Below are 14342 nucleotides of genomic sequence, written 5' to 3'. Positions count from 1 at the left end.
TTTTCGGAAACTGGAGTATCTTAAAGCAGATCTTCGCTATTCTGTTATTTTGCTTATAAACACTTACGTGTGTCTTTCTAAAAGACACATAATTTTTAGAAAATAATACCTTTCTCACTACCTTTACACACCCAGTAAAATTAACAGTGATTCCTTATTATTAGCTAACACTCAAGCACTGTTCAGTTTTCCCACTTGTCCCCAAAATACCTTTTATGGTTGGTTGATTCAAATGAGGATCCAAAAAAGGGCCACACATGCTATGTGTGCGTCACATACTGAAGAAATTAGGTCACTTGTCTTGTTGGTTTGCCTGATTTTGCTATCTTGATGCCATTGGGTGAGTTCCTCTTCCCTTTGTCTCCTGTAACTGATCACTGGACTGGAGGGCTGAGTAGATTCGGGTCCCATATTTTGGGCAAGAGTACATCAGTGGTGGTGCTGAGTCCTTCCTAACGTGTGGCACCAGGGGGCACAGGATGTCTAGGATCCTGTTTTCGGATGATGTGACGTATCGGGCTAACAGTAGCTGCCTCCCCCCTAGTCTTCGTGTTATTTAGGCGTGTTCCCTGTCTGCTTTCCATGTGTGATGTAGCAGTCACTGATGATCACTGCCCGTGTCCACTGTTCGATTAAAGGTTGTGGAATCACTCCCTCATGATTTCAGTCCTTCAGTGTCTCTTAGATGTAGTTCATCTGTTCCTTTTTAAATTTGTGCACGGGGATTCCACTGGGGTCTTGGGAGGGGTGGTTCTCCTGATGGTTGACCTGAGGCCCAGTTCACGAGCTCCCTGGCTGCCAGGCTGTGGCCTTGAACCTTGTTAAGCATGGGTGAACGTGGGAGCTGTCGAGTAGATGCCGCCCCCCTGGGGAGATGAGCCGGTTAGCGTGAGCACAGCAGGCGCATCCGGTCCAACAGCGTGGTTCCCGGCCCTGCCCGGGTGTGACTGCTCTGTGAAAGGACACAGCGTGTGGTTTCAGCTCCTTTAGGCTTTGTGCACTTCTCCGTCCAAATGTTACATTTAAGTTAAAACGTGTGTGTTATGTAAAACATAGACGCATCACCCATTGAGGAAACTGAGACCTAGGCAGGTCTGTAGAAGAAAACCAAGGTATTGGCCTTGATGAGTCCAAGGTGAGGCGTAGTTTCCGTAAGAGAGGTTGTGCGCGGGAGTTTCCGTAAGAGAGGTTGTGCGCGGAGTTCTAAGTGCGGTTTGCCGTCATGGAATCACTGCGGCGGAATCCGCTCTGTGATTTAAGCCAAGCGTTGTGTGAAGCGGTTGAGACTGACGGTACAAGTTGACGCACTGAAGACCCAGTCACGACAGCTGACCCTGACAGAGATGAGCCCAGTTTGGGAGCCTTGGCTGGGGGTGGGGCGCAGGAAGGAAGGCCGTGGGAAAGACAGTGACATAGCAGGCATGGGTAGCGGCTCACAGAGGACACTCAGGGTGGAAAGTCACTGACCCAGAGGGAGACCAGAGAGCCAGTTTGCGGATGGAGGGGAGGACCTAGAAGTTGTCAGGTCCTATAGGGATTCTAACCTACTACCCATGATGCACGGCTCAGTCCCACCCCCACAAGCGAGAGCATACTGCACTCCACCCCGGACTCGTCGAGATAACAGAGTGCTTAAGAGCACTGTGAAAGGGGCGCCTGGGTGGCTCAGTCTGTAAGTGTCTGCCTTTAGCTCAGGTCATGTCCTGGGGTCCTGGGATCGGGCCCCGCATCAGGCTTCCCACTCAGTGGGGAGTCTGCTTCTCCCTGTCCCCCTTCTCCCCTCAACCTTCGTGCTCCCTCACTTGCAGGTGTGCATGCTCGCTCGCTCTCAAATAAATCAAATCTTTTTTTTTTTTAAAGATTTTATTTATTTATTGGTTAGAGAGAGAGAGAGAGAGAGCGCGCGCACAGGCAGACAGAGTGGCAGGCAGAAACAGAGGGAGAAGCAGGCTCCCCGCCGAGCAGAGAGCCGGATGTGGGACTCGATCCCAGGACGCTGGAATCATGACCTGAGCCGAAGGCAGCCGCTTAACCAACTGAGCCACCCAGGCGTCCCTCAAATAAATCAAATCTTAAAAAGAGAGAGCACTGGGAGAGATGTGTTCATTGCAAAAGTCAGACTTAGGTTGTAATTCATCTTCCCCTCTAGTTTTCTAGTGAGAACTCCTGCTTCTGTTTTTCCTAAAGAGCTCAGCTGAAACATTTTAAAAATTCAAGTGCTTTTTTTTTTTTTTTTAAGATTTTATGTATTTGACAGAGAATACAACCAGGGGGAGTGGCAGAGGAAGGGAGAGAAGCAGACTCCCCGCTGAGTGGGGAGCCCGATGTGGGGCTCAATCCTAGGCCCCTGGGATCATGACCGGAGTCCAAGGCAGAGGCTTAACCCACTGAGCCACCCAGGCGCACCAGAACTCAAGTGCTTTTGGAACAGCAACTGTAGCTGATTCTCTTTGACCTGGGCTGCTCTGCTCAAACCTGTCTCACTCCCAGCTCCAGTCCTTGGGACAGAAAAGATCTGGAAATGGAAACCTCCCGATAGTGGCCAGGACGACAGCCTGTAAATATTTAGATCAGTCATCCCAGTCCGAAATCCATATGTTGGGCAGACTCCAGCCCAGGGCTTGTGGTCTGCTTTCGTCTTGGTCCCGCGCTGAAGTACCTTTATCTCTAGAGAGGAAGGTGGGCACTGCCCTGGTGCTAATCCCATCCTCACTAGCCGGTACTACTGGAATGGGCTAAGAGCCTTAGGAGAGACGTGCTCATCTTCACTGTAGTTAGTATGGGCCCGCATAGCTAATTCCCTGAGAGTACATCCCAAATACAGGGCCCTCGGGTGGCTCCCAGTGGGACCTGACCCACTTCAGTCACAGTACTGAGCACATCCGGGACACTTCCTCTTTGTCCTGTCTCTTCCCAGTACAGTCAGCCTCACTCCACCCCCAGAGAATGTGGGAGGGTGTGGCAGCGGGCTGAGGAGGAACCTGTGTGCTCTTCTAGGAACCAGTGACCTTCAAGGATGTGGCTGTGGACTTCACCCGGGAGGAGTGGGGGCAGCTGGACCCTGTTCAGAGGACCCTGTACCGCGATGTGATGCTGGAGACCTACGGGCATCTGCTGTCTGTGGGTAAGGCAGAGCTGCCTGAGTAGATGAAGCGATTTCCATCACAGTACTTTCTGCTCCTCTGTCTTTAAAAGCTCACCGGATGCAACTGTGCTGATGAATTTTAACTAGATTTATTATTACCATTTCACAATGTATACAAATATTGAATCGTGTATACCTGAAACTGAGGTTACGTGATAGGTCATTTGTATCTCAATCAAAAAAAAATAGCAATGGTTACCACCACCACCAACCACTAACACTCTTTGGTAAATCTTAAAAAAAAGAGAAAGGCCTCCTGGGCATCTCAGAATGGCTGAGATGATCTTGAGCCCTGATGTTCAGGGACTAACTTCTTAGGCTTATAAAGCATAAAATGAGTGAGACTGCTTGCTTACTGTGCCTGAGTGAGAACGCGGAGCCCTAGGCAAGGGCAGTTTACAAAGCTGTGTTTTCCCTCCATGCATAGGGAATCAGATTGCCAAGCCAGAGGTCATCTCTCTGTTGGAGCAAGGAGAGGAGCCATGGTCCGTGGAACAGGCATATCCTCAAAGCACTTGTCCAGGTGAGGGCAGGCCCCAGGTGGGAGCAAGGGACTCTCCTCTGAGCCTTCCTTGTTTGAGAAGTAGGCTGAGGCCGCGAGGAGTCACCTTCCTCAGGCAGTCCCGAGTCTCTCCAGGGAGCTTTATCCCATGTATTGACTTTTTTGCAGCTGTTGATACAGAGCAGAGATGGCCGCCTTATTAACAAGGTAGCAGTTTTAATGAGCTGCATTTTCTTTCCTTGCCATCCACTCTCCTGGTACCTCTCATATTCTCTGCTGCCCCTTTCTCGATGATTCCTCATTCACTTGCTTGCTTTTTAATTTCTTACTTCCTTTATTGCCAAACTTGTAGCAAGGAGCCACAGACTCTTATTCTTTTTTTTTTTTTTTTAAGGTTTTTGTAAGGGTAATGTATTCACGTGGCTCAGAAAACCCCGAGCTACATCAACGGAATAAGCTGAAAAGTTTCATTTACTTTTGCTGCTGTTACCTACATTATTCTTCCCACACCCCCTATACACACAGGGCACACACAAAGGTAACCACTTTTTTTCCTATAAATTTTTGAGCTATTTTCTTAGTGGTTGTCCTGGCGATTATAATTAACATCTGAATTTATAACTCTAGTTTGGATTAATAACATTAATTTTATAGTGTCTAAAAACTTTCCTTCTGTATATCTCTATTCTCCCCCATTTATGCTGTTATTGTCACAAATGACACACATCGTATATTCAACATAGACTTAAAATTATTGCTTTGCTTTTGTCTTTTAGATAAGATAGGGGAAAAAGTTACAAACAAAAAATGGATTTGTAATGTCATGTTACATTTACTTATGTAGTTACCTTTATCAATGCCCTGTATTTTTTTTTTTTAAAGAATTTACTTATTTATTTGACAGAGAGAGACCCAGCAAGAGAGGGAACACAAGCAGGGAGCGGCAGAGGGAGAGGGAGAAGCAGGCTCCCCGCCGAGCAGGGAACCCGATGTGATGCGGGGCTGGATCCCAGGAACGTGGGATCATGACCTGAGCCAAAGACAGAGGCTTAACGACTGAGCCACCCAGGCGCCCTGCGGTGCCCTGTATTTTGACTTAACTGTCTAGTGTCCTTTCGTTTCAACGTCAAGGACTCCCATTTCTTTTAGGCCAGGTTTGCTAGCAGCACACTCTCAGATGATGCTTATCGGGAGTGCTTTCCTTTCCTCTTCATTTTGGAAGGAAGATTTTGCCAGATACAGAACTCTTGGTTGACAGTATTTTCTTTCTAGCCTCTGTGGTTTCTGAAGAGGAATGAACTGTTAATCATATGAGGATCCCTTGTATGTGATGATTTTCTTCTCTCTAGCTGCTTTCAGGATTCTCTCTTTGACCTGTAATAGTTTAATGATTATGGGTCTTCTAGAATCCGGGGAATATATTAGAACTTTTCAAAGCACTGCGAACATCTTAACCCGCAGCTTTTTACAGATCTTCCTGGTTCTGGGTATTGTTTGCTTCAGCTGTTTTCCAGCATCTCAGGCAGTAGTGACTTTTTAAATCCATTGCCTGTAAATGTTTAACAAATACCAGCTCTCTAGAGTGTCCTAGCCCGTGACAACCTTTCAAGGGAGGTCTCCCAGGGAACCACGAAATAGGTCAAACAATGACTGTTCTTTGGGAATGAGGCTTTGGGAAACCTCCAGCTTCATTCTGTTCTCTCTGGTACCAGAAATAGGGACTGTAATTTTCCAAGGCTGCTGCGGAGCTGGGGAGCCAGAGATGGGACAAGGGAAACTTGCAGTGCCACAGAGCTCACTGTTAGAAAACGCAGCTATTTTTCTTGAATAAACTCCTCCCTCAGCTGCTTCAAGACTTTGGTTAATTTATAGAATTCTGAGGAAATTAATTCTGACAGTTACATGTTGTGGTTGCCCTTAGGGGATGGGGAAATTTCAAAGGCCCTTATTTTGCCATTTTTACTGACCTCTTGCCCCAGATAATCAGTCTTAATTTCCTGTATTTTTCCAGTTTCTTTATACAACTGCAAGCATATGGGGTATGATTATTTTCACCTTTCTGAAAGTAGATGGTGATAGACACTGTTCTGTATCTTGCTATTTTCAGTTGAACACTGTGCTGTAGCCTGCTCTTAGCCCCGAAGGTAGGTGTCCTCCCATCCATTCTAATGAACTGGGCTGGTTTGGAGTCTCATCAGTTCCCCCCCTTGAGATCTGAAACCTTCCATCAAGGGTTCATGAATTCTGGAAGCTTTCACTCTGCAACTTTTGCTGCTGACCATTCTCGGTTACCATCGGAGCCACCGTCCTGAGCCTCCATCCTCACGCCTCTACCATCTTGCAGACCGTCTCAAATATCTCCTTAGTCTCGACAAATCAGGAGTCTCATCTCTTCCTTCTAGATGGTTTCCCCCGCTTCTGGATGCATATCCCTGGCACCAGCCTTCTGTGAGTCTCCTAAGCTAGACTTCCCACTCTTTCCTCTCCAAGAAGTAATCTCTTTTCTACCTCTAAAGTTTCTGCCTCTGAAATGTCAGCTTTATCATTCAGCTCCCACCAATTCTCAGGTTCCTTACAAAATTCCAGCTCAAGTTAATGAGGAAGTTCTTATTATCAGTTACCTTAGGTGGTATCTTCCATTATGAGGTCTCTGTCAGTAAATCTGTAGTGATGAGGGTAGCCTTTTCAATAACTCTGACTAGATTTCAAGATCTTCAGTTTTTTCTCTTATTTTTCTCATTTTCTGACTAGCTCATGCCATTTAAGAGCAGTCTATCTGTAGTCAGGCGAGGCTTGAAGGCCGAGCTTATGTCATTTCTCTTGTGTGAAACCTTCCTGGGTTGTTTCTGTCAGTGCTGATCTCCTTTTCCAGCCTCCCACCCACCCACCATGTACATCTCTACAGTGTCTCAGTGATACACTGTGTGTTTTGTCCATAACTGCTCAGAAGTCCTCTCCTCACGTAGATTCTGACTTGCAGTTTAGACTCTACTTTGTTGTCTTGTCTCTGGTTCTGGATACTCAAGCCACAAGTATCGAATATAGAGTTGGACAAGAATTGTTCATTTGGTCAGCTACTATTTCTTCAAGTTCCTTTTGGAAGGATTCAAAAGCTGTATGGTGATCATTCCCTAACTTCTAGGAACTAAGCTTGAAATTGGTAATAAATGCAAGTTCTCAAGCAGAGTAGAACTCCTTTTGTAACAGACTTGGATAGTAAAACAAAGGAAATGGTTTGTAGGGAAGAGAGAAGAAAAACCTAGAGAAGGAGGACGTGGATGTAGGGCCTGTCGGGTGTCTGTAGCTTTAGACCCTGTGGTAGGATGAATAATGACAAGCCCCGCCATCCTTACCCCCCAAAAGATGTCCACATCTTTTTTTTTTTTTTTAAAGATTTTATTTATTTATTTGACAGAGATCATAAGTAGGCAGAGAGGCAGGCAGAGAGAGGAAGGGAAGCAGGCTCCCTGCTGAGCAGAGAGCCAGATGTGGGGCTCAATTCCAGGACCCTGGGATCATGACCTGAGCCGAAGGCAGAGGCTTTAATCCACTGAGCCACCCAGGCGCCCCAAGATGTCCACATCTTAAACGTATGAATATGGTACTTCACATGGCAAAGGGGCTTCCCAGATGTGAGAACCTTTGGAGATGGAGGGATTATCTTGTGTTATCTGAGTGGGCCCATGGTAATCATAAGGTCCTTATGAGAGTGGGGTAGGAGTGTGAGAGACACAGAAAGGAGATGTGATGGTGGAAACAGGACAGAATGATAGGCTTTGAAGATGGAGGAAGGAGCTGTAAGCCAAAGAATGGAGGAAGCTTCTAAAAGCAGGAAAAGGCAAGGATATGGATTCTCCCCTAGAACTTCTAGAGGGAAGCTACCCTGATTTTAGCCCATTAAAAGCCATTTTGGACTTCTGACTGCCAAAGCTGTGAAGTAATAAGGTTGTGTTATTTTAGGCTGCCACATGTGTGATAATTTGTTACAGCAGCAACAGGAAACTACTACAGACCCCTCACTTCTGTTGGTGATACTTTCTCTTAACCCCACCCCCTCCTTCTGGGGAGGCAGGTGTCATAATGTGGGAGGGTGGGAGGGGAGTCAGGATATTATAACACAGAAGTGAATTAGGACACTTTAATCATTTAAACATTAGTTAAGGGGCGCCTGGGTGGCTCAGTGGGTTAAGTCTCTGCCTTTGGCTCAGGTCATGGTCTCAGGGTCCTGGGATCGAGTCCCACATCAGGCTCCCTGCTCAGCAGGGAGCCTGCTTCCCCTTCTCTCTCTGCCTGCCTCTCTGCCTACTTGTGATCTCTCTCTCTCTCTCTGTCAAATGAATAAAATAAATTAATAAAACCTTTAAAAAAATAAAAATAGACAGTAGTTAAAGGTGTGGTTACTTATGTATTTTTTCACCTTAATAGTACTCACTTTGTCCTTTGTCAGGGATCCCCCAGATCACCTTTAGGTTCAGTGATTCCCTAGAAGGACTCAGAGAACTCAAAAGTCATTATATTCAGAGTAATGGTTTATTATGGTGAAAGGATACAAAGCAATGTCAGCAAAGGGAAAAAACACAAGAACCAAGTCCGGAGGAGACCAAGTGCAAGCTCGTAATAGTCCTTTTCCAGTGGAGTTGCAAAGGACACATTTAATTCCTTCAGCAGTGAGTTGTGATAACATGAATGAAGTGTCATCTACTTGGGAAGCTTGCCTGAGCCTAGGAGTCCAGGGTGTTTCCTGGGGATCGGACATTTGGGTACACAGCGCCTGCAGGACTGATGGCAGACACGGAAGCTCCAGATCCCCAAAACAAAAGCAGGTGTTTCCCAGAAGGAAAGCGAATGACATTTGTACGAACTATTTAGTGATACTGAGACAGCGTGCTTCAAGACCTCAAGCGTGTAGAACACTCCTAAACCATTCTAAGACCTCAGTTTCTATAGCTGGCCAAAGGCTAGTCATGAAACAGGCCTTTGTGGAAATGTGCAAAGTTTGACCAACTCAGGTATGCAGTTAACTTTTTTTTTTTTTTTAAGATTTATTTATTTGAGAGAGAGACAGAGATAGAGAGCAGAAGTGAGAATGAGAGGGAGAAGCAGGCTCCCCACTGACCAGAGTGCCCAACGCGGGGCTTGGTCCCAGAACTCTGAGATCATGACCTGTGCTGAGGGCAGACACTTAACCGACCTAGTCATCCAGGCACCTCATGAGGTTAACTCTTTACCACACACCCTTATTCTCGTCTTCCTTTCCATGGGAAAATACCCTTTAAATGGTTTTTACTAGTATCCAGTAACCAGTTAACTCTGGTTAACATTCTCTTTGTTGTTCACTTTTCACTATCCTCCTCTTCCCTATTACAGTCTTTCTTTGTGTTACACATCTGTTTGAAAATAAGTCCGCATTTGCCTTTTCAATAATATGGACAGTAAATCTCACTTTTTCCATTGTATTCTTGAAGTTTTTTCTCTGTGCCCTCATGGCTTTTTTTTTTCCCCCATTTTTTCAGAGTGGATGAGAAATCTTGAAAGCAAAGCATTGATCCCAACACAAAGCATTTTTGAGGAAGAACAATCCCATAGCATGAAGTTGGAAAGATACATATGGGATGATCCTTGGTTCTCCCGGTTAGAAGTCTTAGGATGTAAAGACCAATTAGAAATGTATCACATGAACCAGAGTACAGCTATGAGGCAAATGGTCTTCATGCAAAAGCAAGTACTGTCTCAGAGAGGTTCTGAATTCTGTGAACTTGGAGCAGAGTACAGCCAGAACTTAAACTTTGTTCCATCTCAGAGAGTTTCTCAAATAGAACATTTCTATAAGCCTGGTACAAATGCTGAAAGCTGGCGATGCAACTCAGCCATAATGTATGCAGATAAGATTACCTGTGGAAATAATGATTATGACAAAGCCTGCCACCAGTCCCTACAGCCTATTCAGCCTGAAAAGATACAAACTGGAGATAATCTTCTCAAATGTACTGATGCCGTTAAATCTTTCAATCATATACTACATTTTGGTGATCATAAGGGAATGCATACAGGAGAAAAACTCTATGAATATAAGGAATGCCATCAAATCTTTAACCAGAGCCCATCATATAATGAACATCCGCAACTTCATATTGGAGAAAACCAGTATGATTACAAAGAATATGAGAATATCTTTTATTTCTCATCATTTATGGAACATCAGAAAATTGGTACTGTAGAGAAAGCATATAAATACAATGAATGGGAGAAAGTCTTCGGGTATGACTCATTCCTCACTCAACATACAAGCACTTACACCTCAGAGAAACCCTATGAATATAATGAATGTGGGACATCTTTTATCTGGAGCTCTTACCTTATCCAGCATAAGAAAACGCATACTGGAGAGAAACCCTATGAATGTGATAAATGTGGAAAAGTGTTCAGGAATCGTTCAGCCCTTACTAAACATGAGCGGACTCACACTGGAATAAAGCCCTACGAATGTAATAAATGTGGAAAAGCCTTCAGCTGGAATTCTCATCTAATTGTACATAAAAGAATTCATACAGGAGAGAAACCTTATGTATGTAACGAATGTGGGAAATCTTTCAACTGGAACTCCCATCTTATTGGACATCAGAGAACTCATACCGGAGAAAAACCTTTTGAATGTACTGAATGTGGGAAGTCTTTCAGCTGGAGCTCCCATCTTATTGCCCATATGAGAATGCATACTGGAGAGAAGCCCTTTAAATGTGATGAATGTGAAAAAGCTTTCAGGGATTACTCTGCCCTTAGTAAACATGAAAGAACTCACTCTGGAGCAAAACCATACAAATGTACGGAATGTGGAAAATCCTTCAGCTGGAGCTCCCATCTTATTGCCCATCAGAGAACTCACACAGGAGAGAAACCCTATAACTGTCAGGAATGTGGCAAAGCATTCAGAGAACGCTCAGCCCTCACTAAACATGAAATAATTCATTCTGGAATCAAGCCTTATGAATGTAATAAATGTGGAAAGTCCTGCAGCCAGATGGCTCACCTTGTTAGACATCAAAGGACTCATACTGGAGAAAAGCCCTATGAGTGTAATAAATGTGGGAAATCCTTCAGCCAGAGCTGTCACCTTGTTGCTCATCGGAGAATTCACACTGGTGAGAAACCCTATAAATGTAATCAATGTGAAAGATCCTTTAACTGTAGCTCTCACCTTATTGCACATCGGAGAACTCATACTGGAGAGAAACCATACAGATGTAATGAATGTGGGAAAGCATTTAATGAGAGTTCTTCCCTGATTGTACATCTTAGAAACCATACTGGAGAAAAACCCTACAAATGTAATCATTGTGAGAAAGCTTTCTGTAAGAATTCTTCTCTTATTATTCATCAAAGAATGCATAGTGGAGAGAAACGCTTTATATGCAATGACTGTGGAAAAGCCTTTAGTGGTCACTCGGCCCTACTTCAGCATCAGAGAAATCATAGTGAAGAGAAACTGTGAATTGAGTCGATAGATCTTTCTTTTATTGTACATTTGGTAACACATTGAAAAAGAAAAAAAAAACCCTATAAACTAAGAGGGGAAATTTTTTAATAAGAATCCAGGAAGACTTACTACTCAATAGAACATATCTTCTTAGAAGAAACCTATGAATGAAAAGACTGGAAAAAGCTCTCAGCAGTTATGTAGCCTTTATTTAATATCAGATAATTACAGTGAAGAAAACTCCAAACTCCCCTAATGGTCCACCAGGAATCCTACTTAAGGAACATGAATATAGGGAATGAGACTTCTTTTCGCAAGAGATCTCAACTATTTGTGGATCTGAGTGCATTGTTAAGGGGAAAACCTTATTCTGGGAAAAGTTTTTCAACGAAAATACACTGTTTTGCATCAAGCTGGAAGAAGGATGGATGGGAAGTTTATAGTAACATTTTGTGCATAATTGTGGAAGTACAGATTTTGCTGTTGTAAAGGGAGGATGTGGGTGTCCTTTAAGGAACAGAATATGAAATACTAAATTTGATTTTAAGAAAAAATAGTATTGAACGGGATATTTACTATTGATCAAGATTAACCTTAGAAAAGATTAGTAAATGAGATTACTAATGGTGGAAAGATTATTCCATAGAAGTGTGAGACTGATGGTGGAACAAGAGGTGACAGTTCATGACCCAGTGTGTCAGTGTCCATGGTTCACTCATGATTGCATCGTTGGACAATTCGTTTGTAATTTGTTTTAGGCAATCACTAAAGGTTACAATTGTGGACACTGCATCAATATACACAATGTTAAGGAATGAAAGAACGCAAAATTGTACATATCATAACATCTTAAAAAAATGTATACCATCTGGATAGAGACTGGAAGGACCCATGGAGAAATTAACCTTGTTAATTTAAGATTTTTTTAAAAAGTTTTACAAACACATACAGCACTTATCATGTGCCAGGCTTTGTTTTAAATGCTTTTCAAATATTAACTTGTTCAGTCTCCTTAATTCTATGAGATAGGTACCTTTTTATCCCAATTTTATAAATGGAGAAATTGGGGCAGAGATATTGAGAAACCTGCTTAAGGACACACAGCTATTAAGAAATGGAATTGAGATTTTTGGCTCCAGAGTCATGTTTTTAACTACTATGTTATGCTGCCTCTCCAGTGATCTTTTTCTCCTATTTTTTTCTTTTGTTCAGTTTTCTATGGTAGATATTTAATAATAAAAATCCAGAAATTGTGAAACAATGAGAAAGTTACCTTGCTCTCTGTCCTGAATGATTTCTGGTAACATGAGAGCTAAACTCCCTTTGGAATATGAAATCTGGGTCGGACATTCAGAATCAGTGCATTTTCTGGGACCTGGGTTCCCTAGGATTTCACTACCCACAACCCTGAGGATTACAGCACAGCAGGGGCTGGGAGACTCACTGGAGGTTTGAGCAGTGCTGAGGAATGCCCCTTGATGGGTTTAAAGTGGCCCTCACGGCACACACAGCAAGAGACACTACTGCACATGGGAGCGCTGTTTCTCAAGGTCTCCCTCAAATGCCGTGTTCATGCTTTCTTTTCTAACTGAGAAGACTGCTTGATAGTAGGGGGGCTTCAAAGGGAAGGAAGCTCACCAGTTCATCAGTGTGAAGAGTGGCTCCTAATGGAAAGAAGGCAAAATGTTAAGATTTAGGTCCCTTCTCTCCAGTTCACAAATATTTCCTGTATGTCCCTAAAGTAGGGCTATCATTAGAGGCCAACAATTCTTGGATAGGTGTCAAGGTTATGGGTTGGAAATCTAGGATGCAAAAGGTTCATCTAGTTCTTGCAGGGCCCATGACCCTCCCGTTGGTTGAGAAAGTGGCCTACTGGTGTGGGGAGGCTGTGTTCACCATCTGTAGCTGGAACTCACCTAGGTATGTCCCACCTGTTTCCCTACCTCTCAGGGCTTAATGCGGAGTGGTCACCCAATAAATGTTACAGGAGGAAATTAACTGAATGGATTTCTCACGTGATTTGTGCAAAGACCTTTAGAGAGAAAAGAATTAGCAACATCTCTGTAGGAGAAAGCAGTATGTATCAAGTCATATTATCACCCTATGGGTATAGTATTTTAATACTCGATGTAATACACTTTGAGCAAATCCAGCTTCTCTGATTTAGGGACTCCAAAGGATCTCATAATTCATATCCAATATTATACAAACGTCTTGACAAATTATTCTCTATTACACAGCTTAATATTCTTTAAAAAAATTTTTTCTAAAAGTACCTCTTGTGGCCCAGCCCATATCACAAATCAAGAGAAAGTGTCAGACTTTTGCTTCCTCCTGGAAGGATCCCCACATTTCTACCACCTATCACACAGCCTTATGTGCACAGTGTGGCTTGGATGTCAGGACTCCCAGGCCCCCTCGCCTCCCTTATTCTAACCCGTGTATAGCTCAGTTCGTTGCCCTCTTGACCCTATCTTCAACTCCTCATCAACTCTGTGTTGGGCCCACCTGGAACTCTTACGCAGCCATGAGTTCTCCCCTTTCACCTTCCTGCTGTGATTGAAGCTGGGGTCTCACCTATGCAGTATCTCTTACGATGGCTCCAGGTGTGGCTCCTTTCCCTCCCACTTCTCTCATTTGTTCCTTCTAGATTGTTCCTCCCTTCTCTCTAAAACTTAACCTCTGTTTTCTTGGAACAAGAGACCATCACTCCTACTTTCCTTCATTGCAGTCATCTAATGGGTCACTCATCCACATAGCCAAGATTTTAGCACCTGTCTCACTGCATCCAGAGCCACCTCCACCATAACACTTCCTGGTTCCATCAACCATCTAGATGATCTTCCCATGTCCTGACCTCAGGTCTTTGGCCCCTCTGCACATGGTTTTGTCAACCAGTAGGACTGTTCATTACTAGTGCCTGGAATACCTCCACCCTCTGCTACCTAAGCGGGTTGGCTAATTGGTATCAAGCTTCCAAAGTCCCTTGACTTAACCTTCCCTCATGCTCACTGCCAGCAGACGACTTTGCTTCCTATTTTGCTGAGAGAACAGAAGCAATCCGCAGAAGCCTGCCACGACATCTACCTACCTTCCACAGTGTCCACGCTTTCCCAGAGACACCTGTGTACAAACTCACTGGGCCGGCTCTCCTCCCTACTACTTAAGGGCATTGTTCCAGCAGCTTCCCCCGTCTCATATATCATCCGGTTTTCCCTGTG

Source organism: Martes martes (genome assembly GCF_963455335.1).
Source record: "Martes martes genome assembly, chromosome: 17".
In the NCBI taxonomy this organism is placed as follows: domain Eukaryota; kingdom Metazoa; phylum Chordata; class Mammalia; order Carnivora; family Mustelidae; genus Martes; species Martes martes.
The sequence above is the reverse complement of the archived record's forward strand: the minus strand, read 5'-3'. Positions refer to the sequence as shown.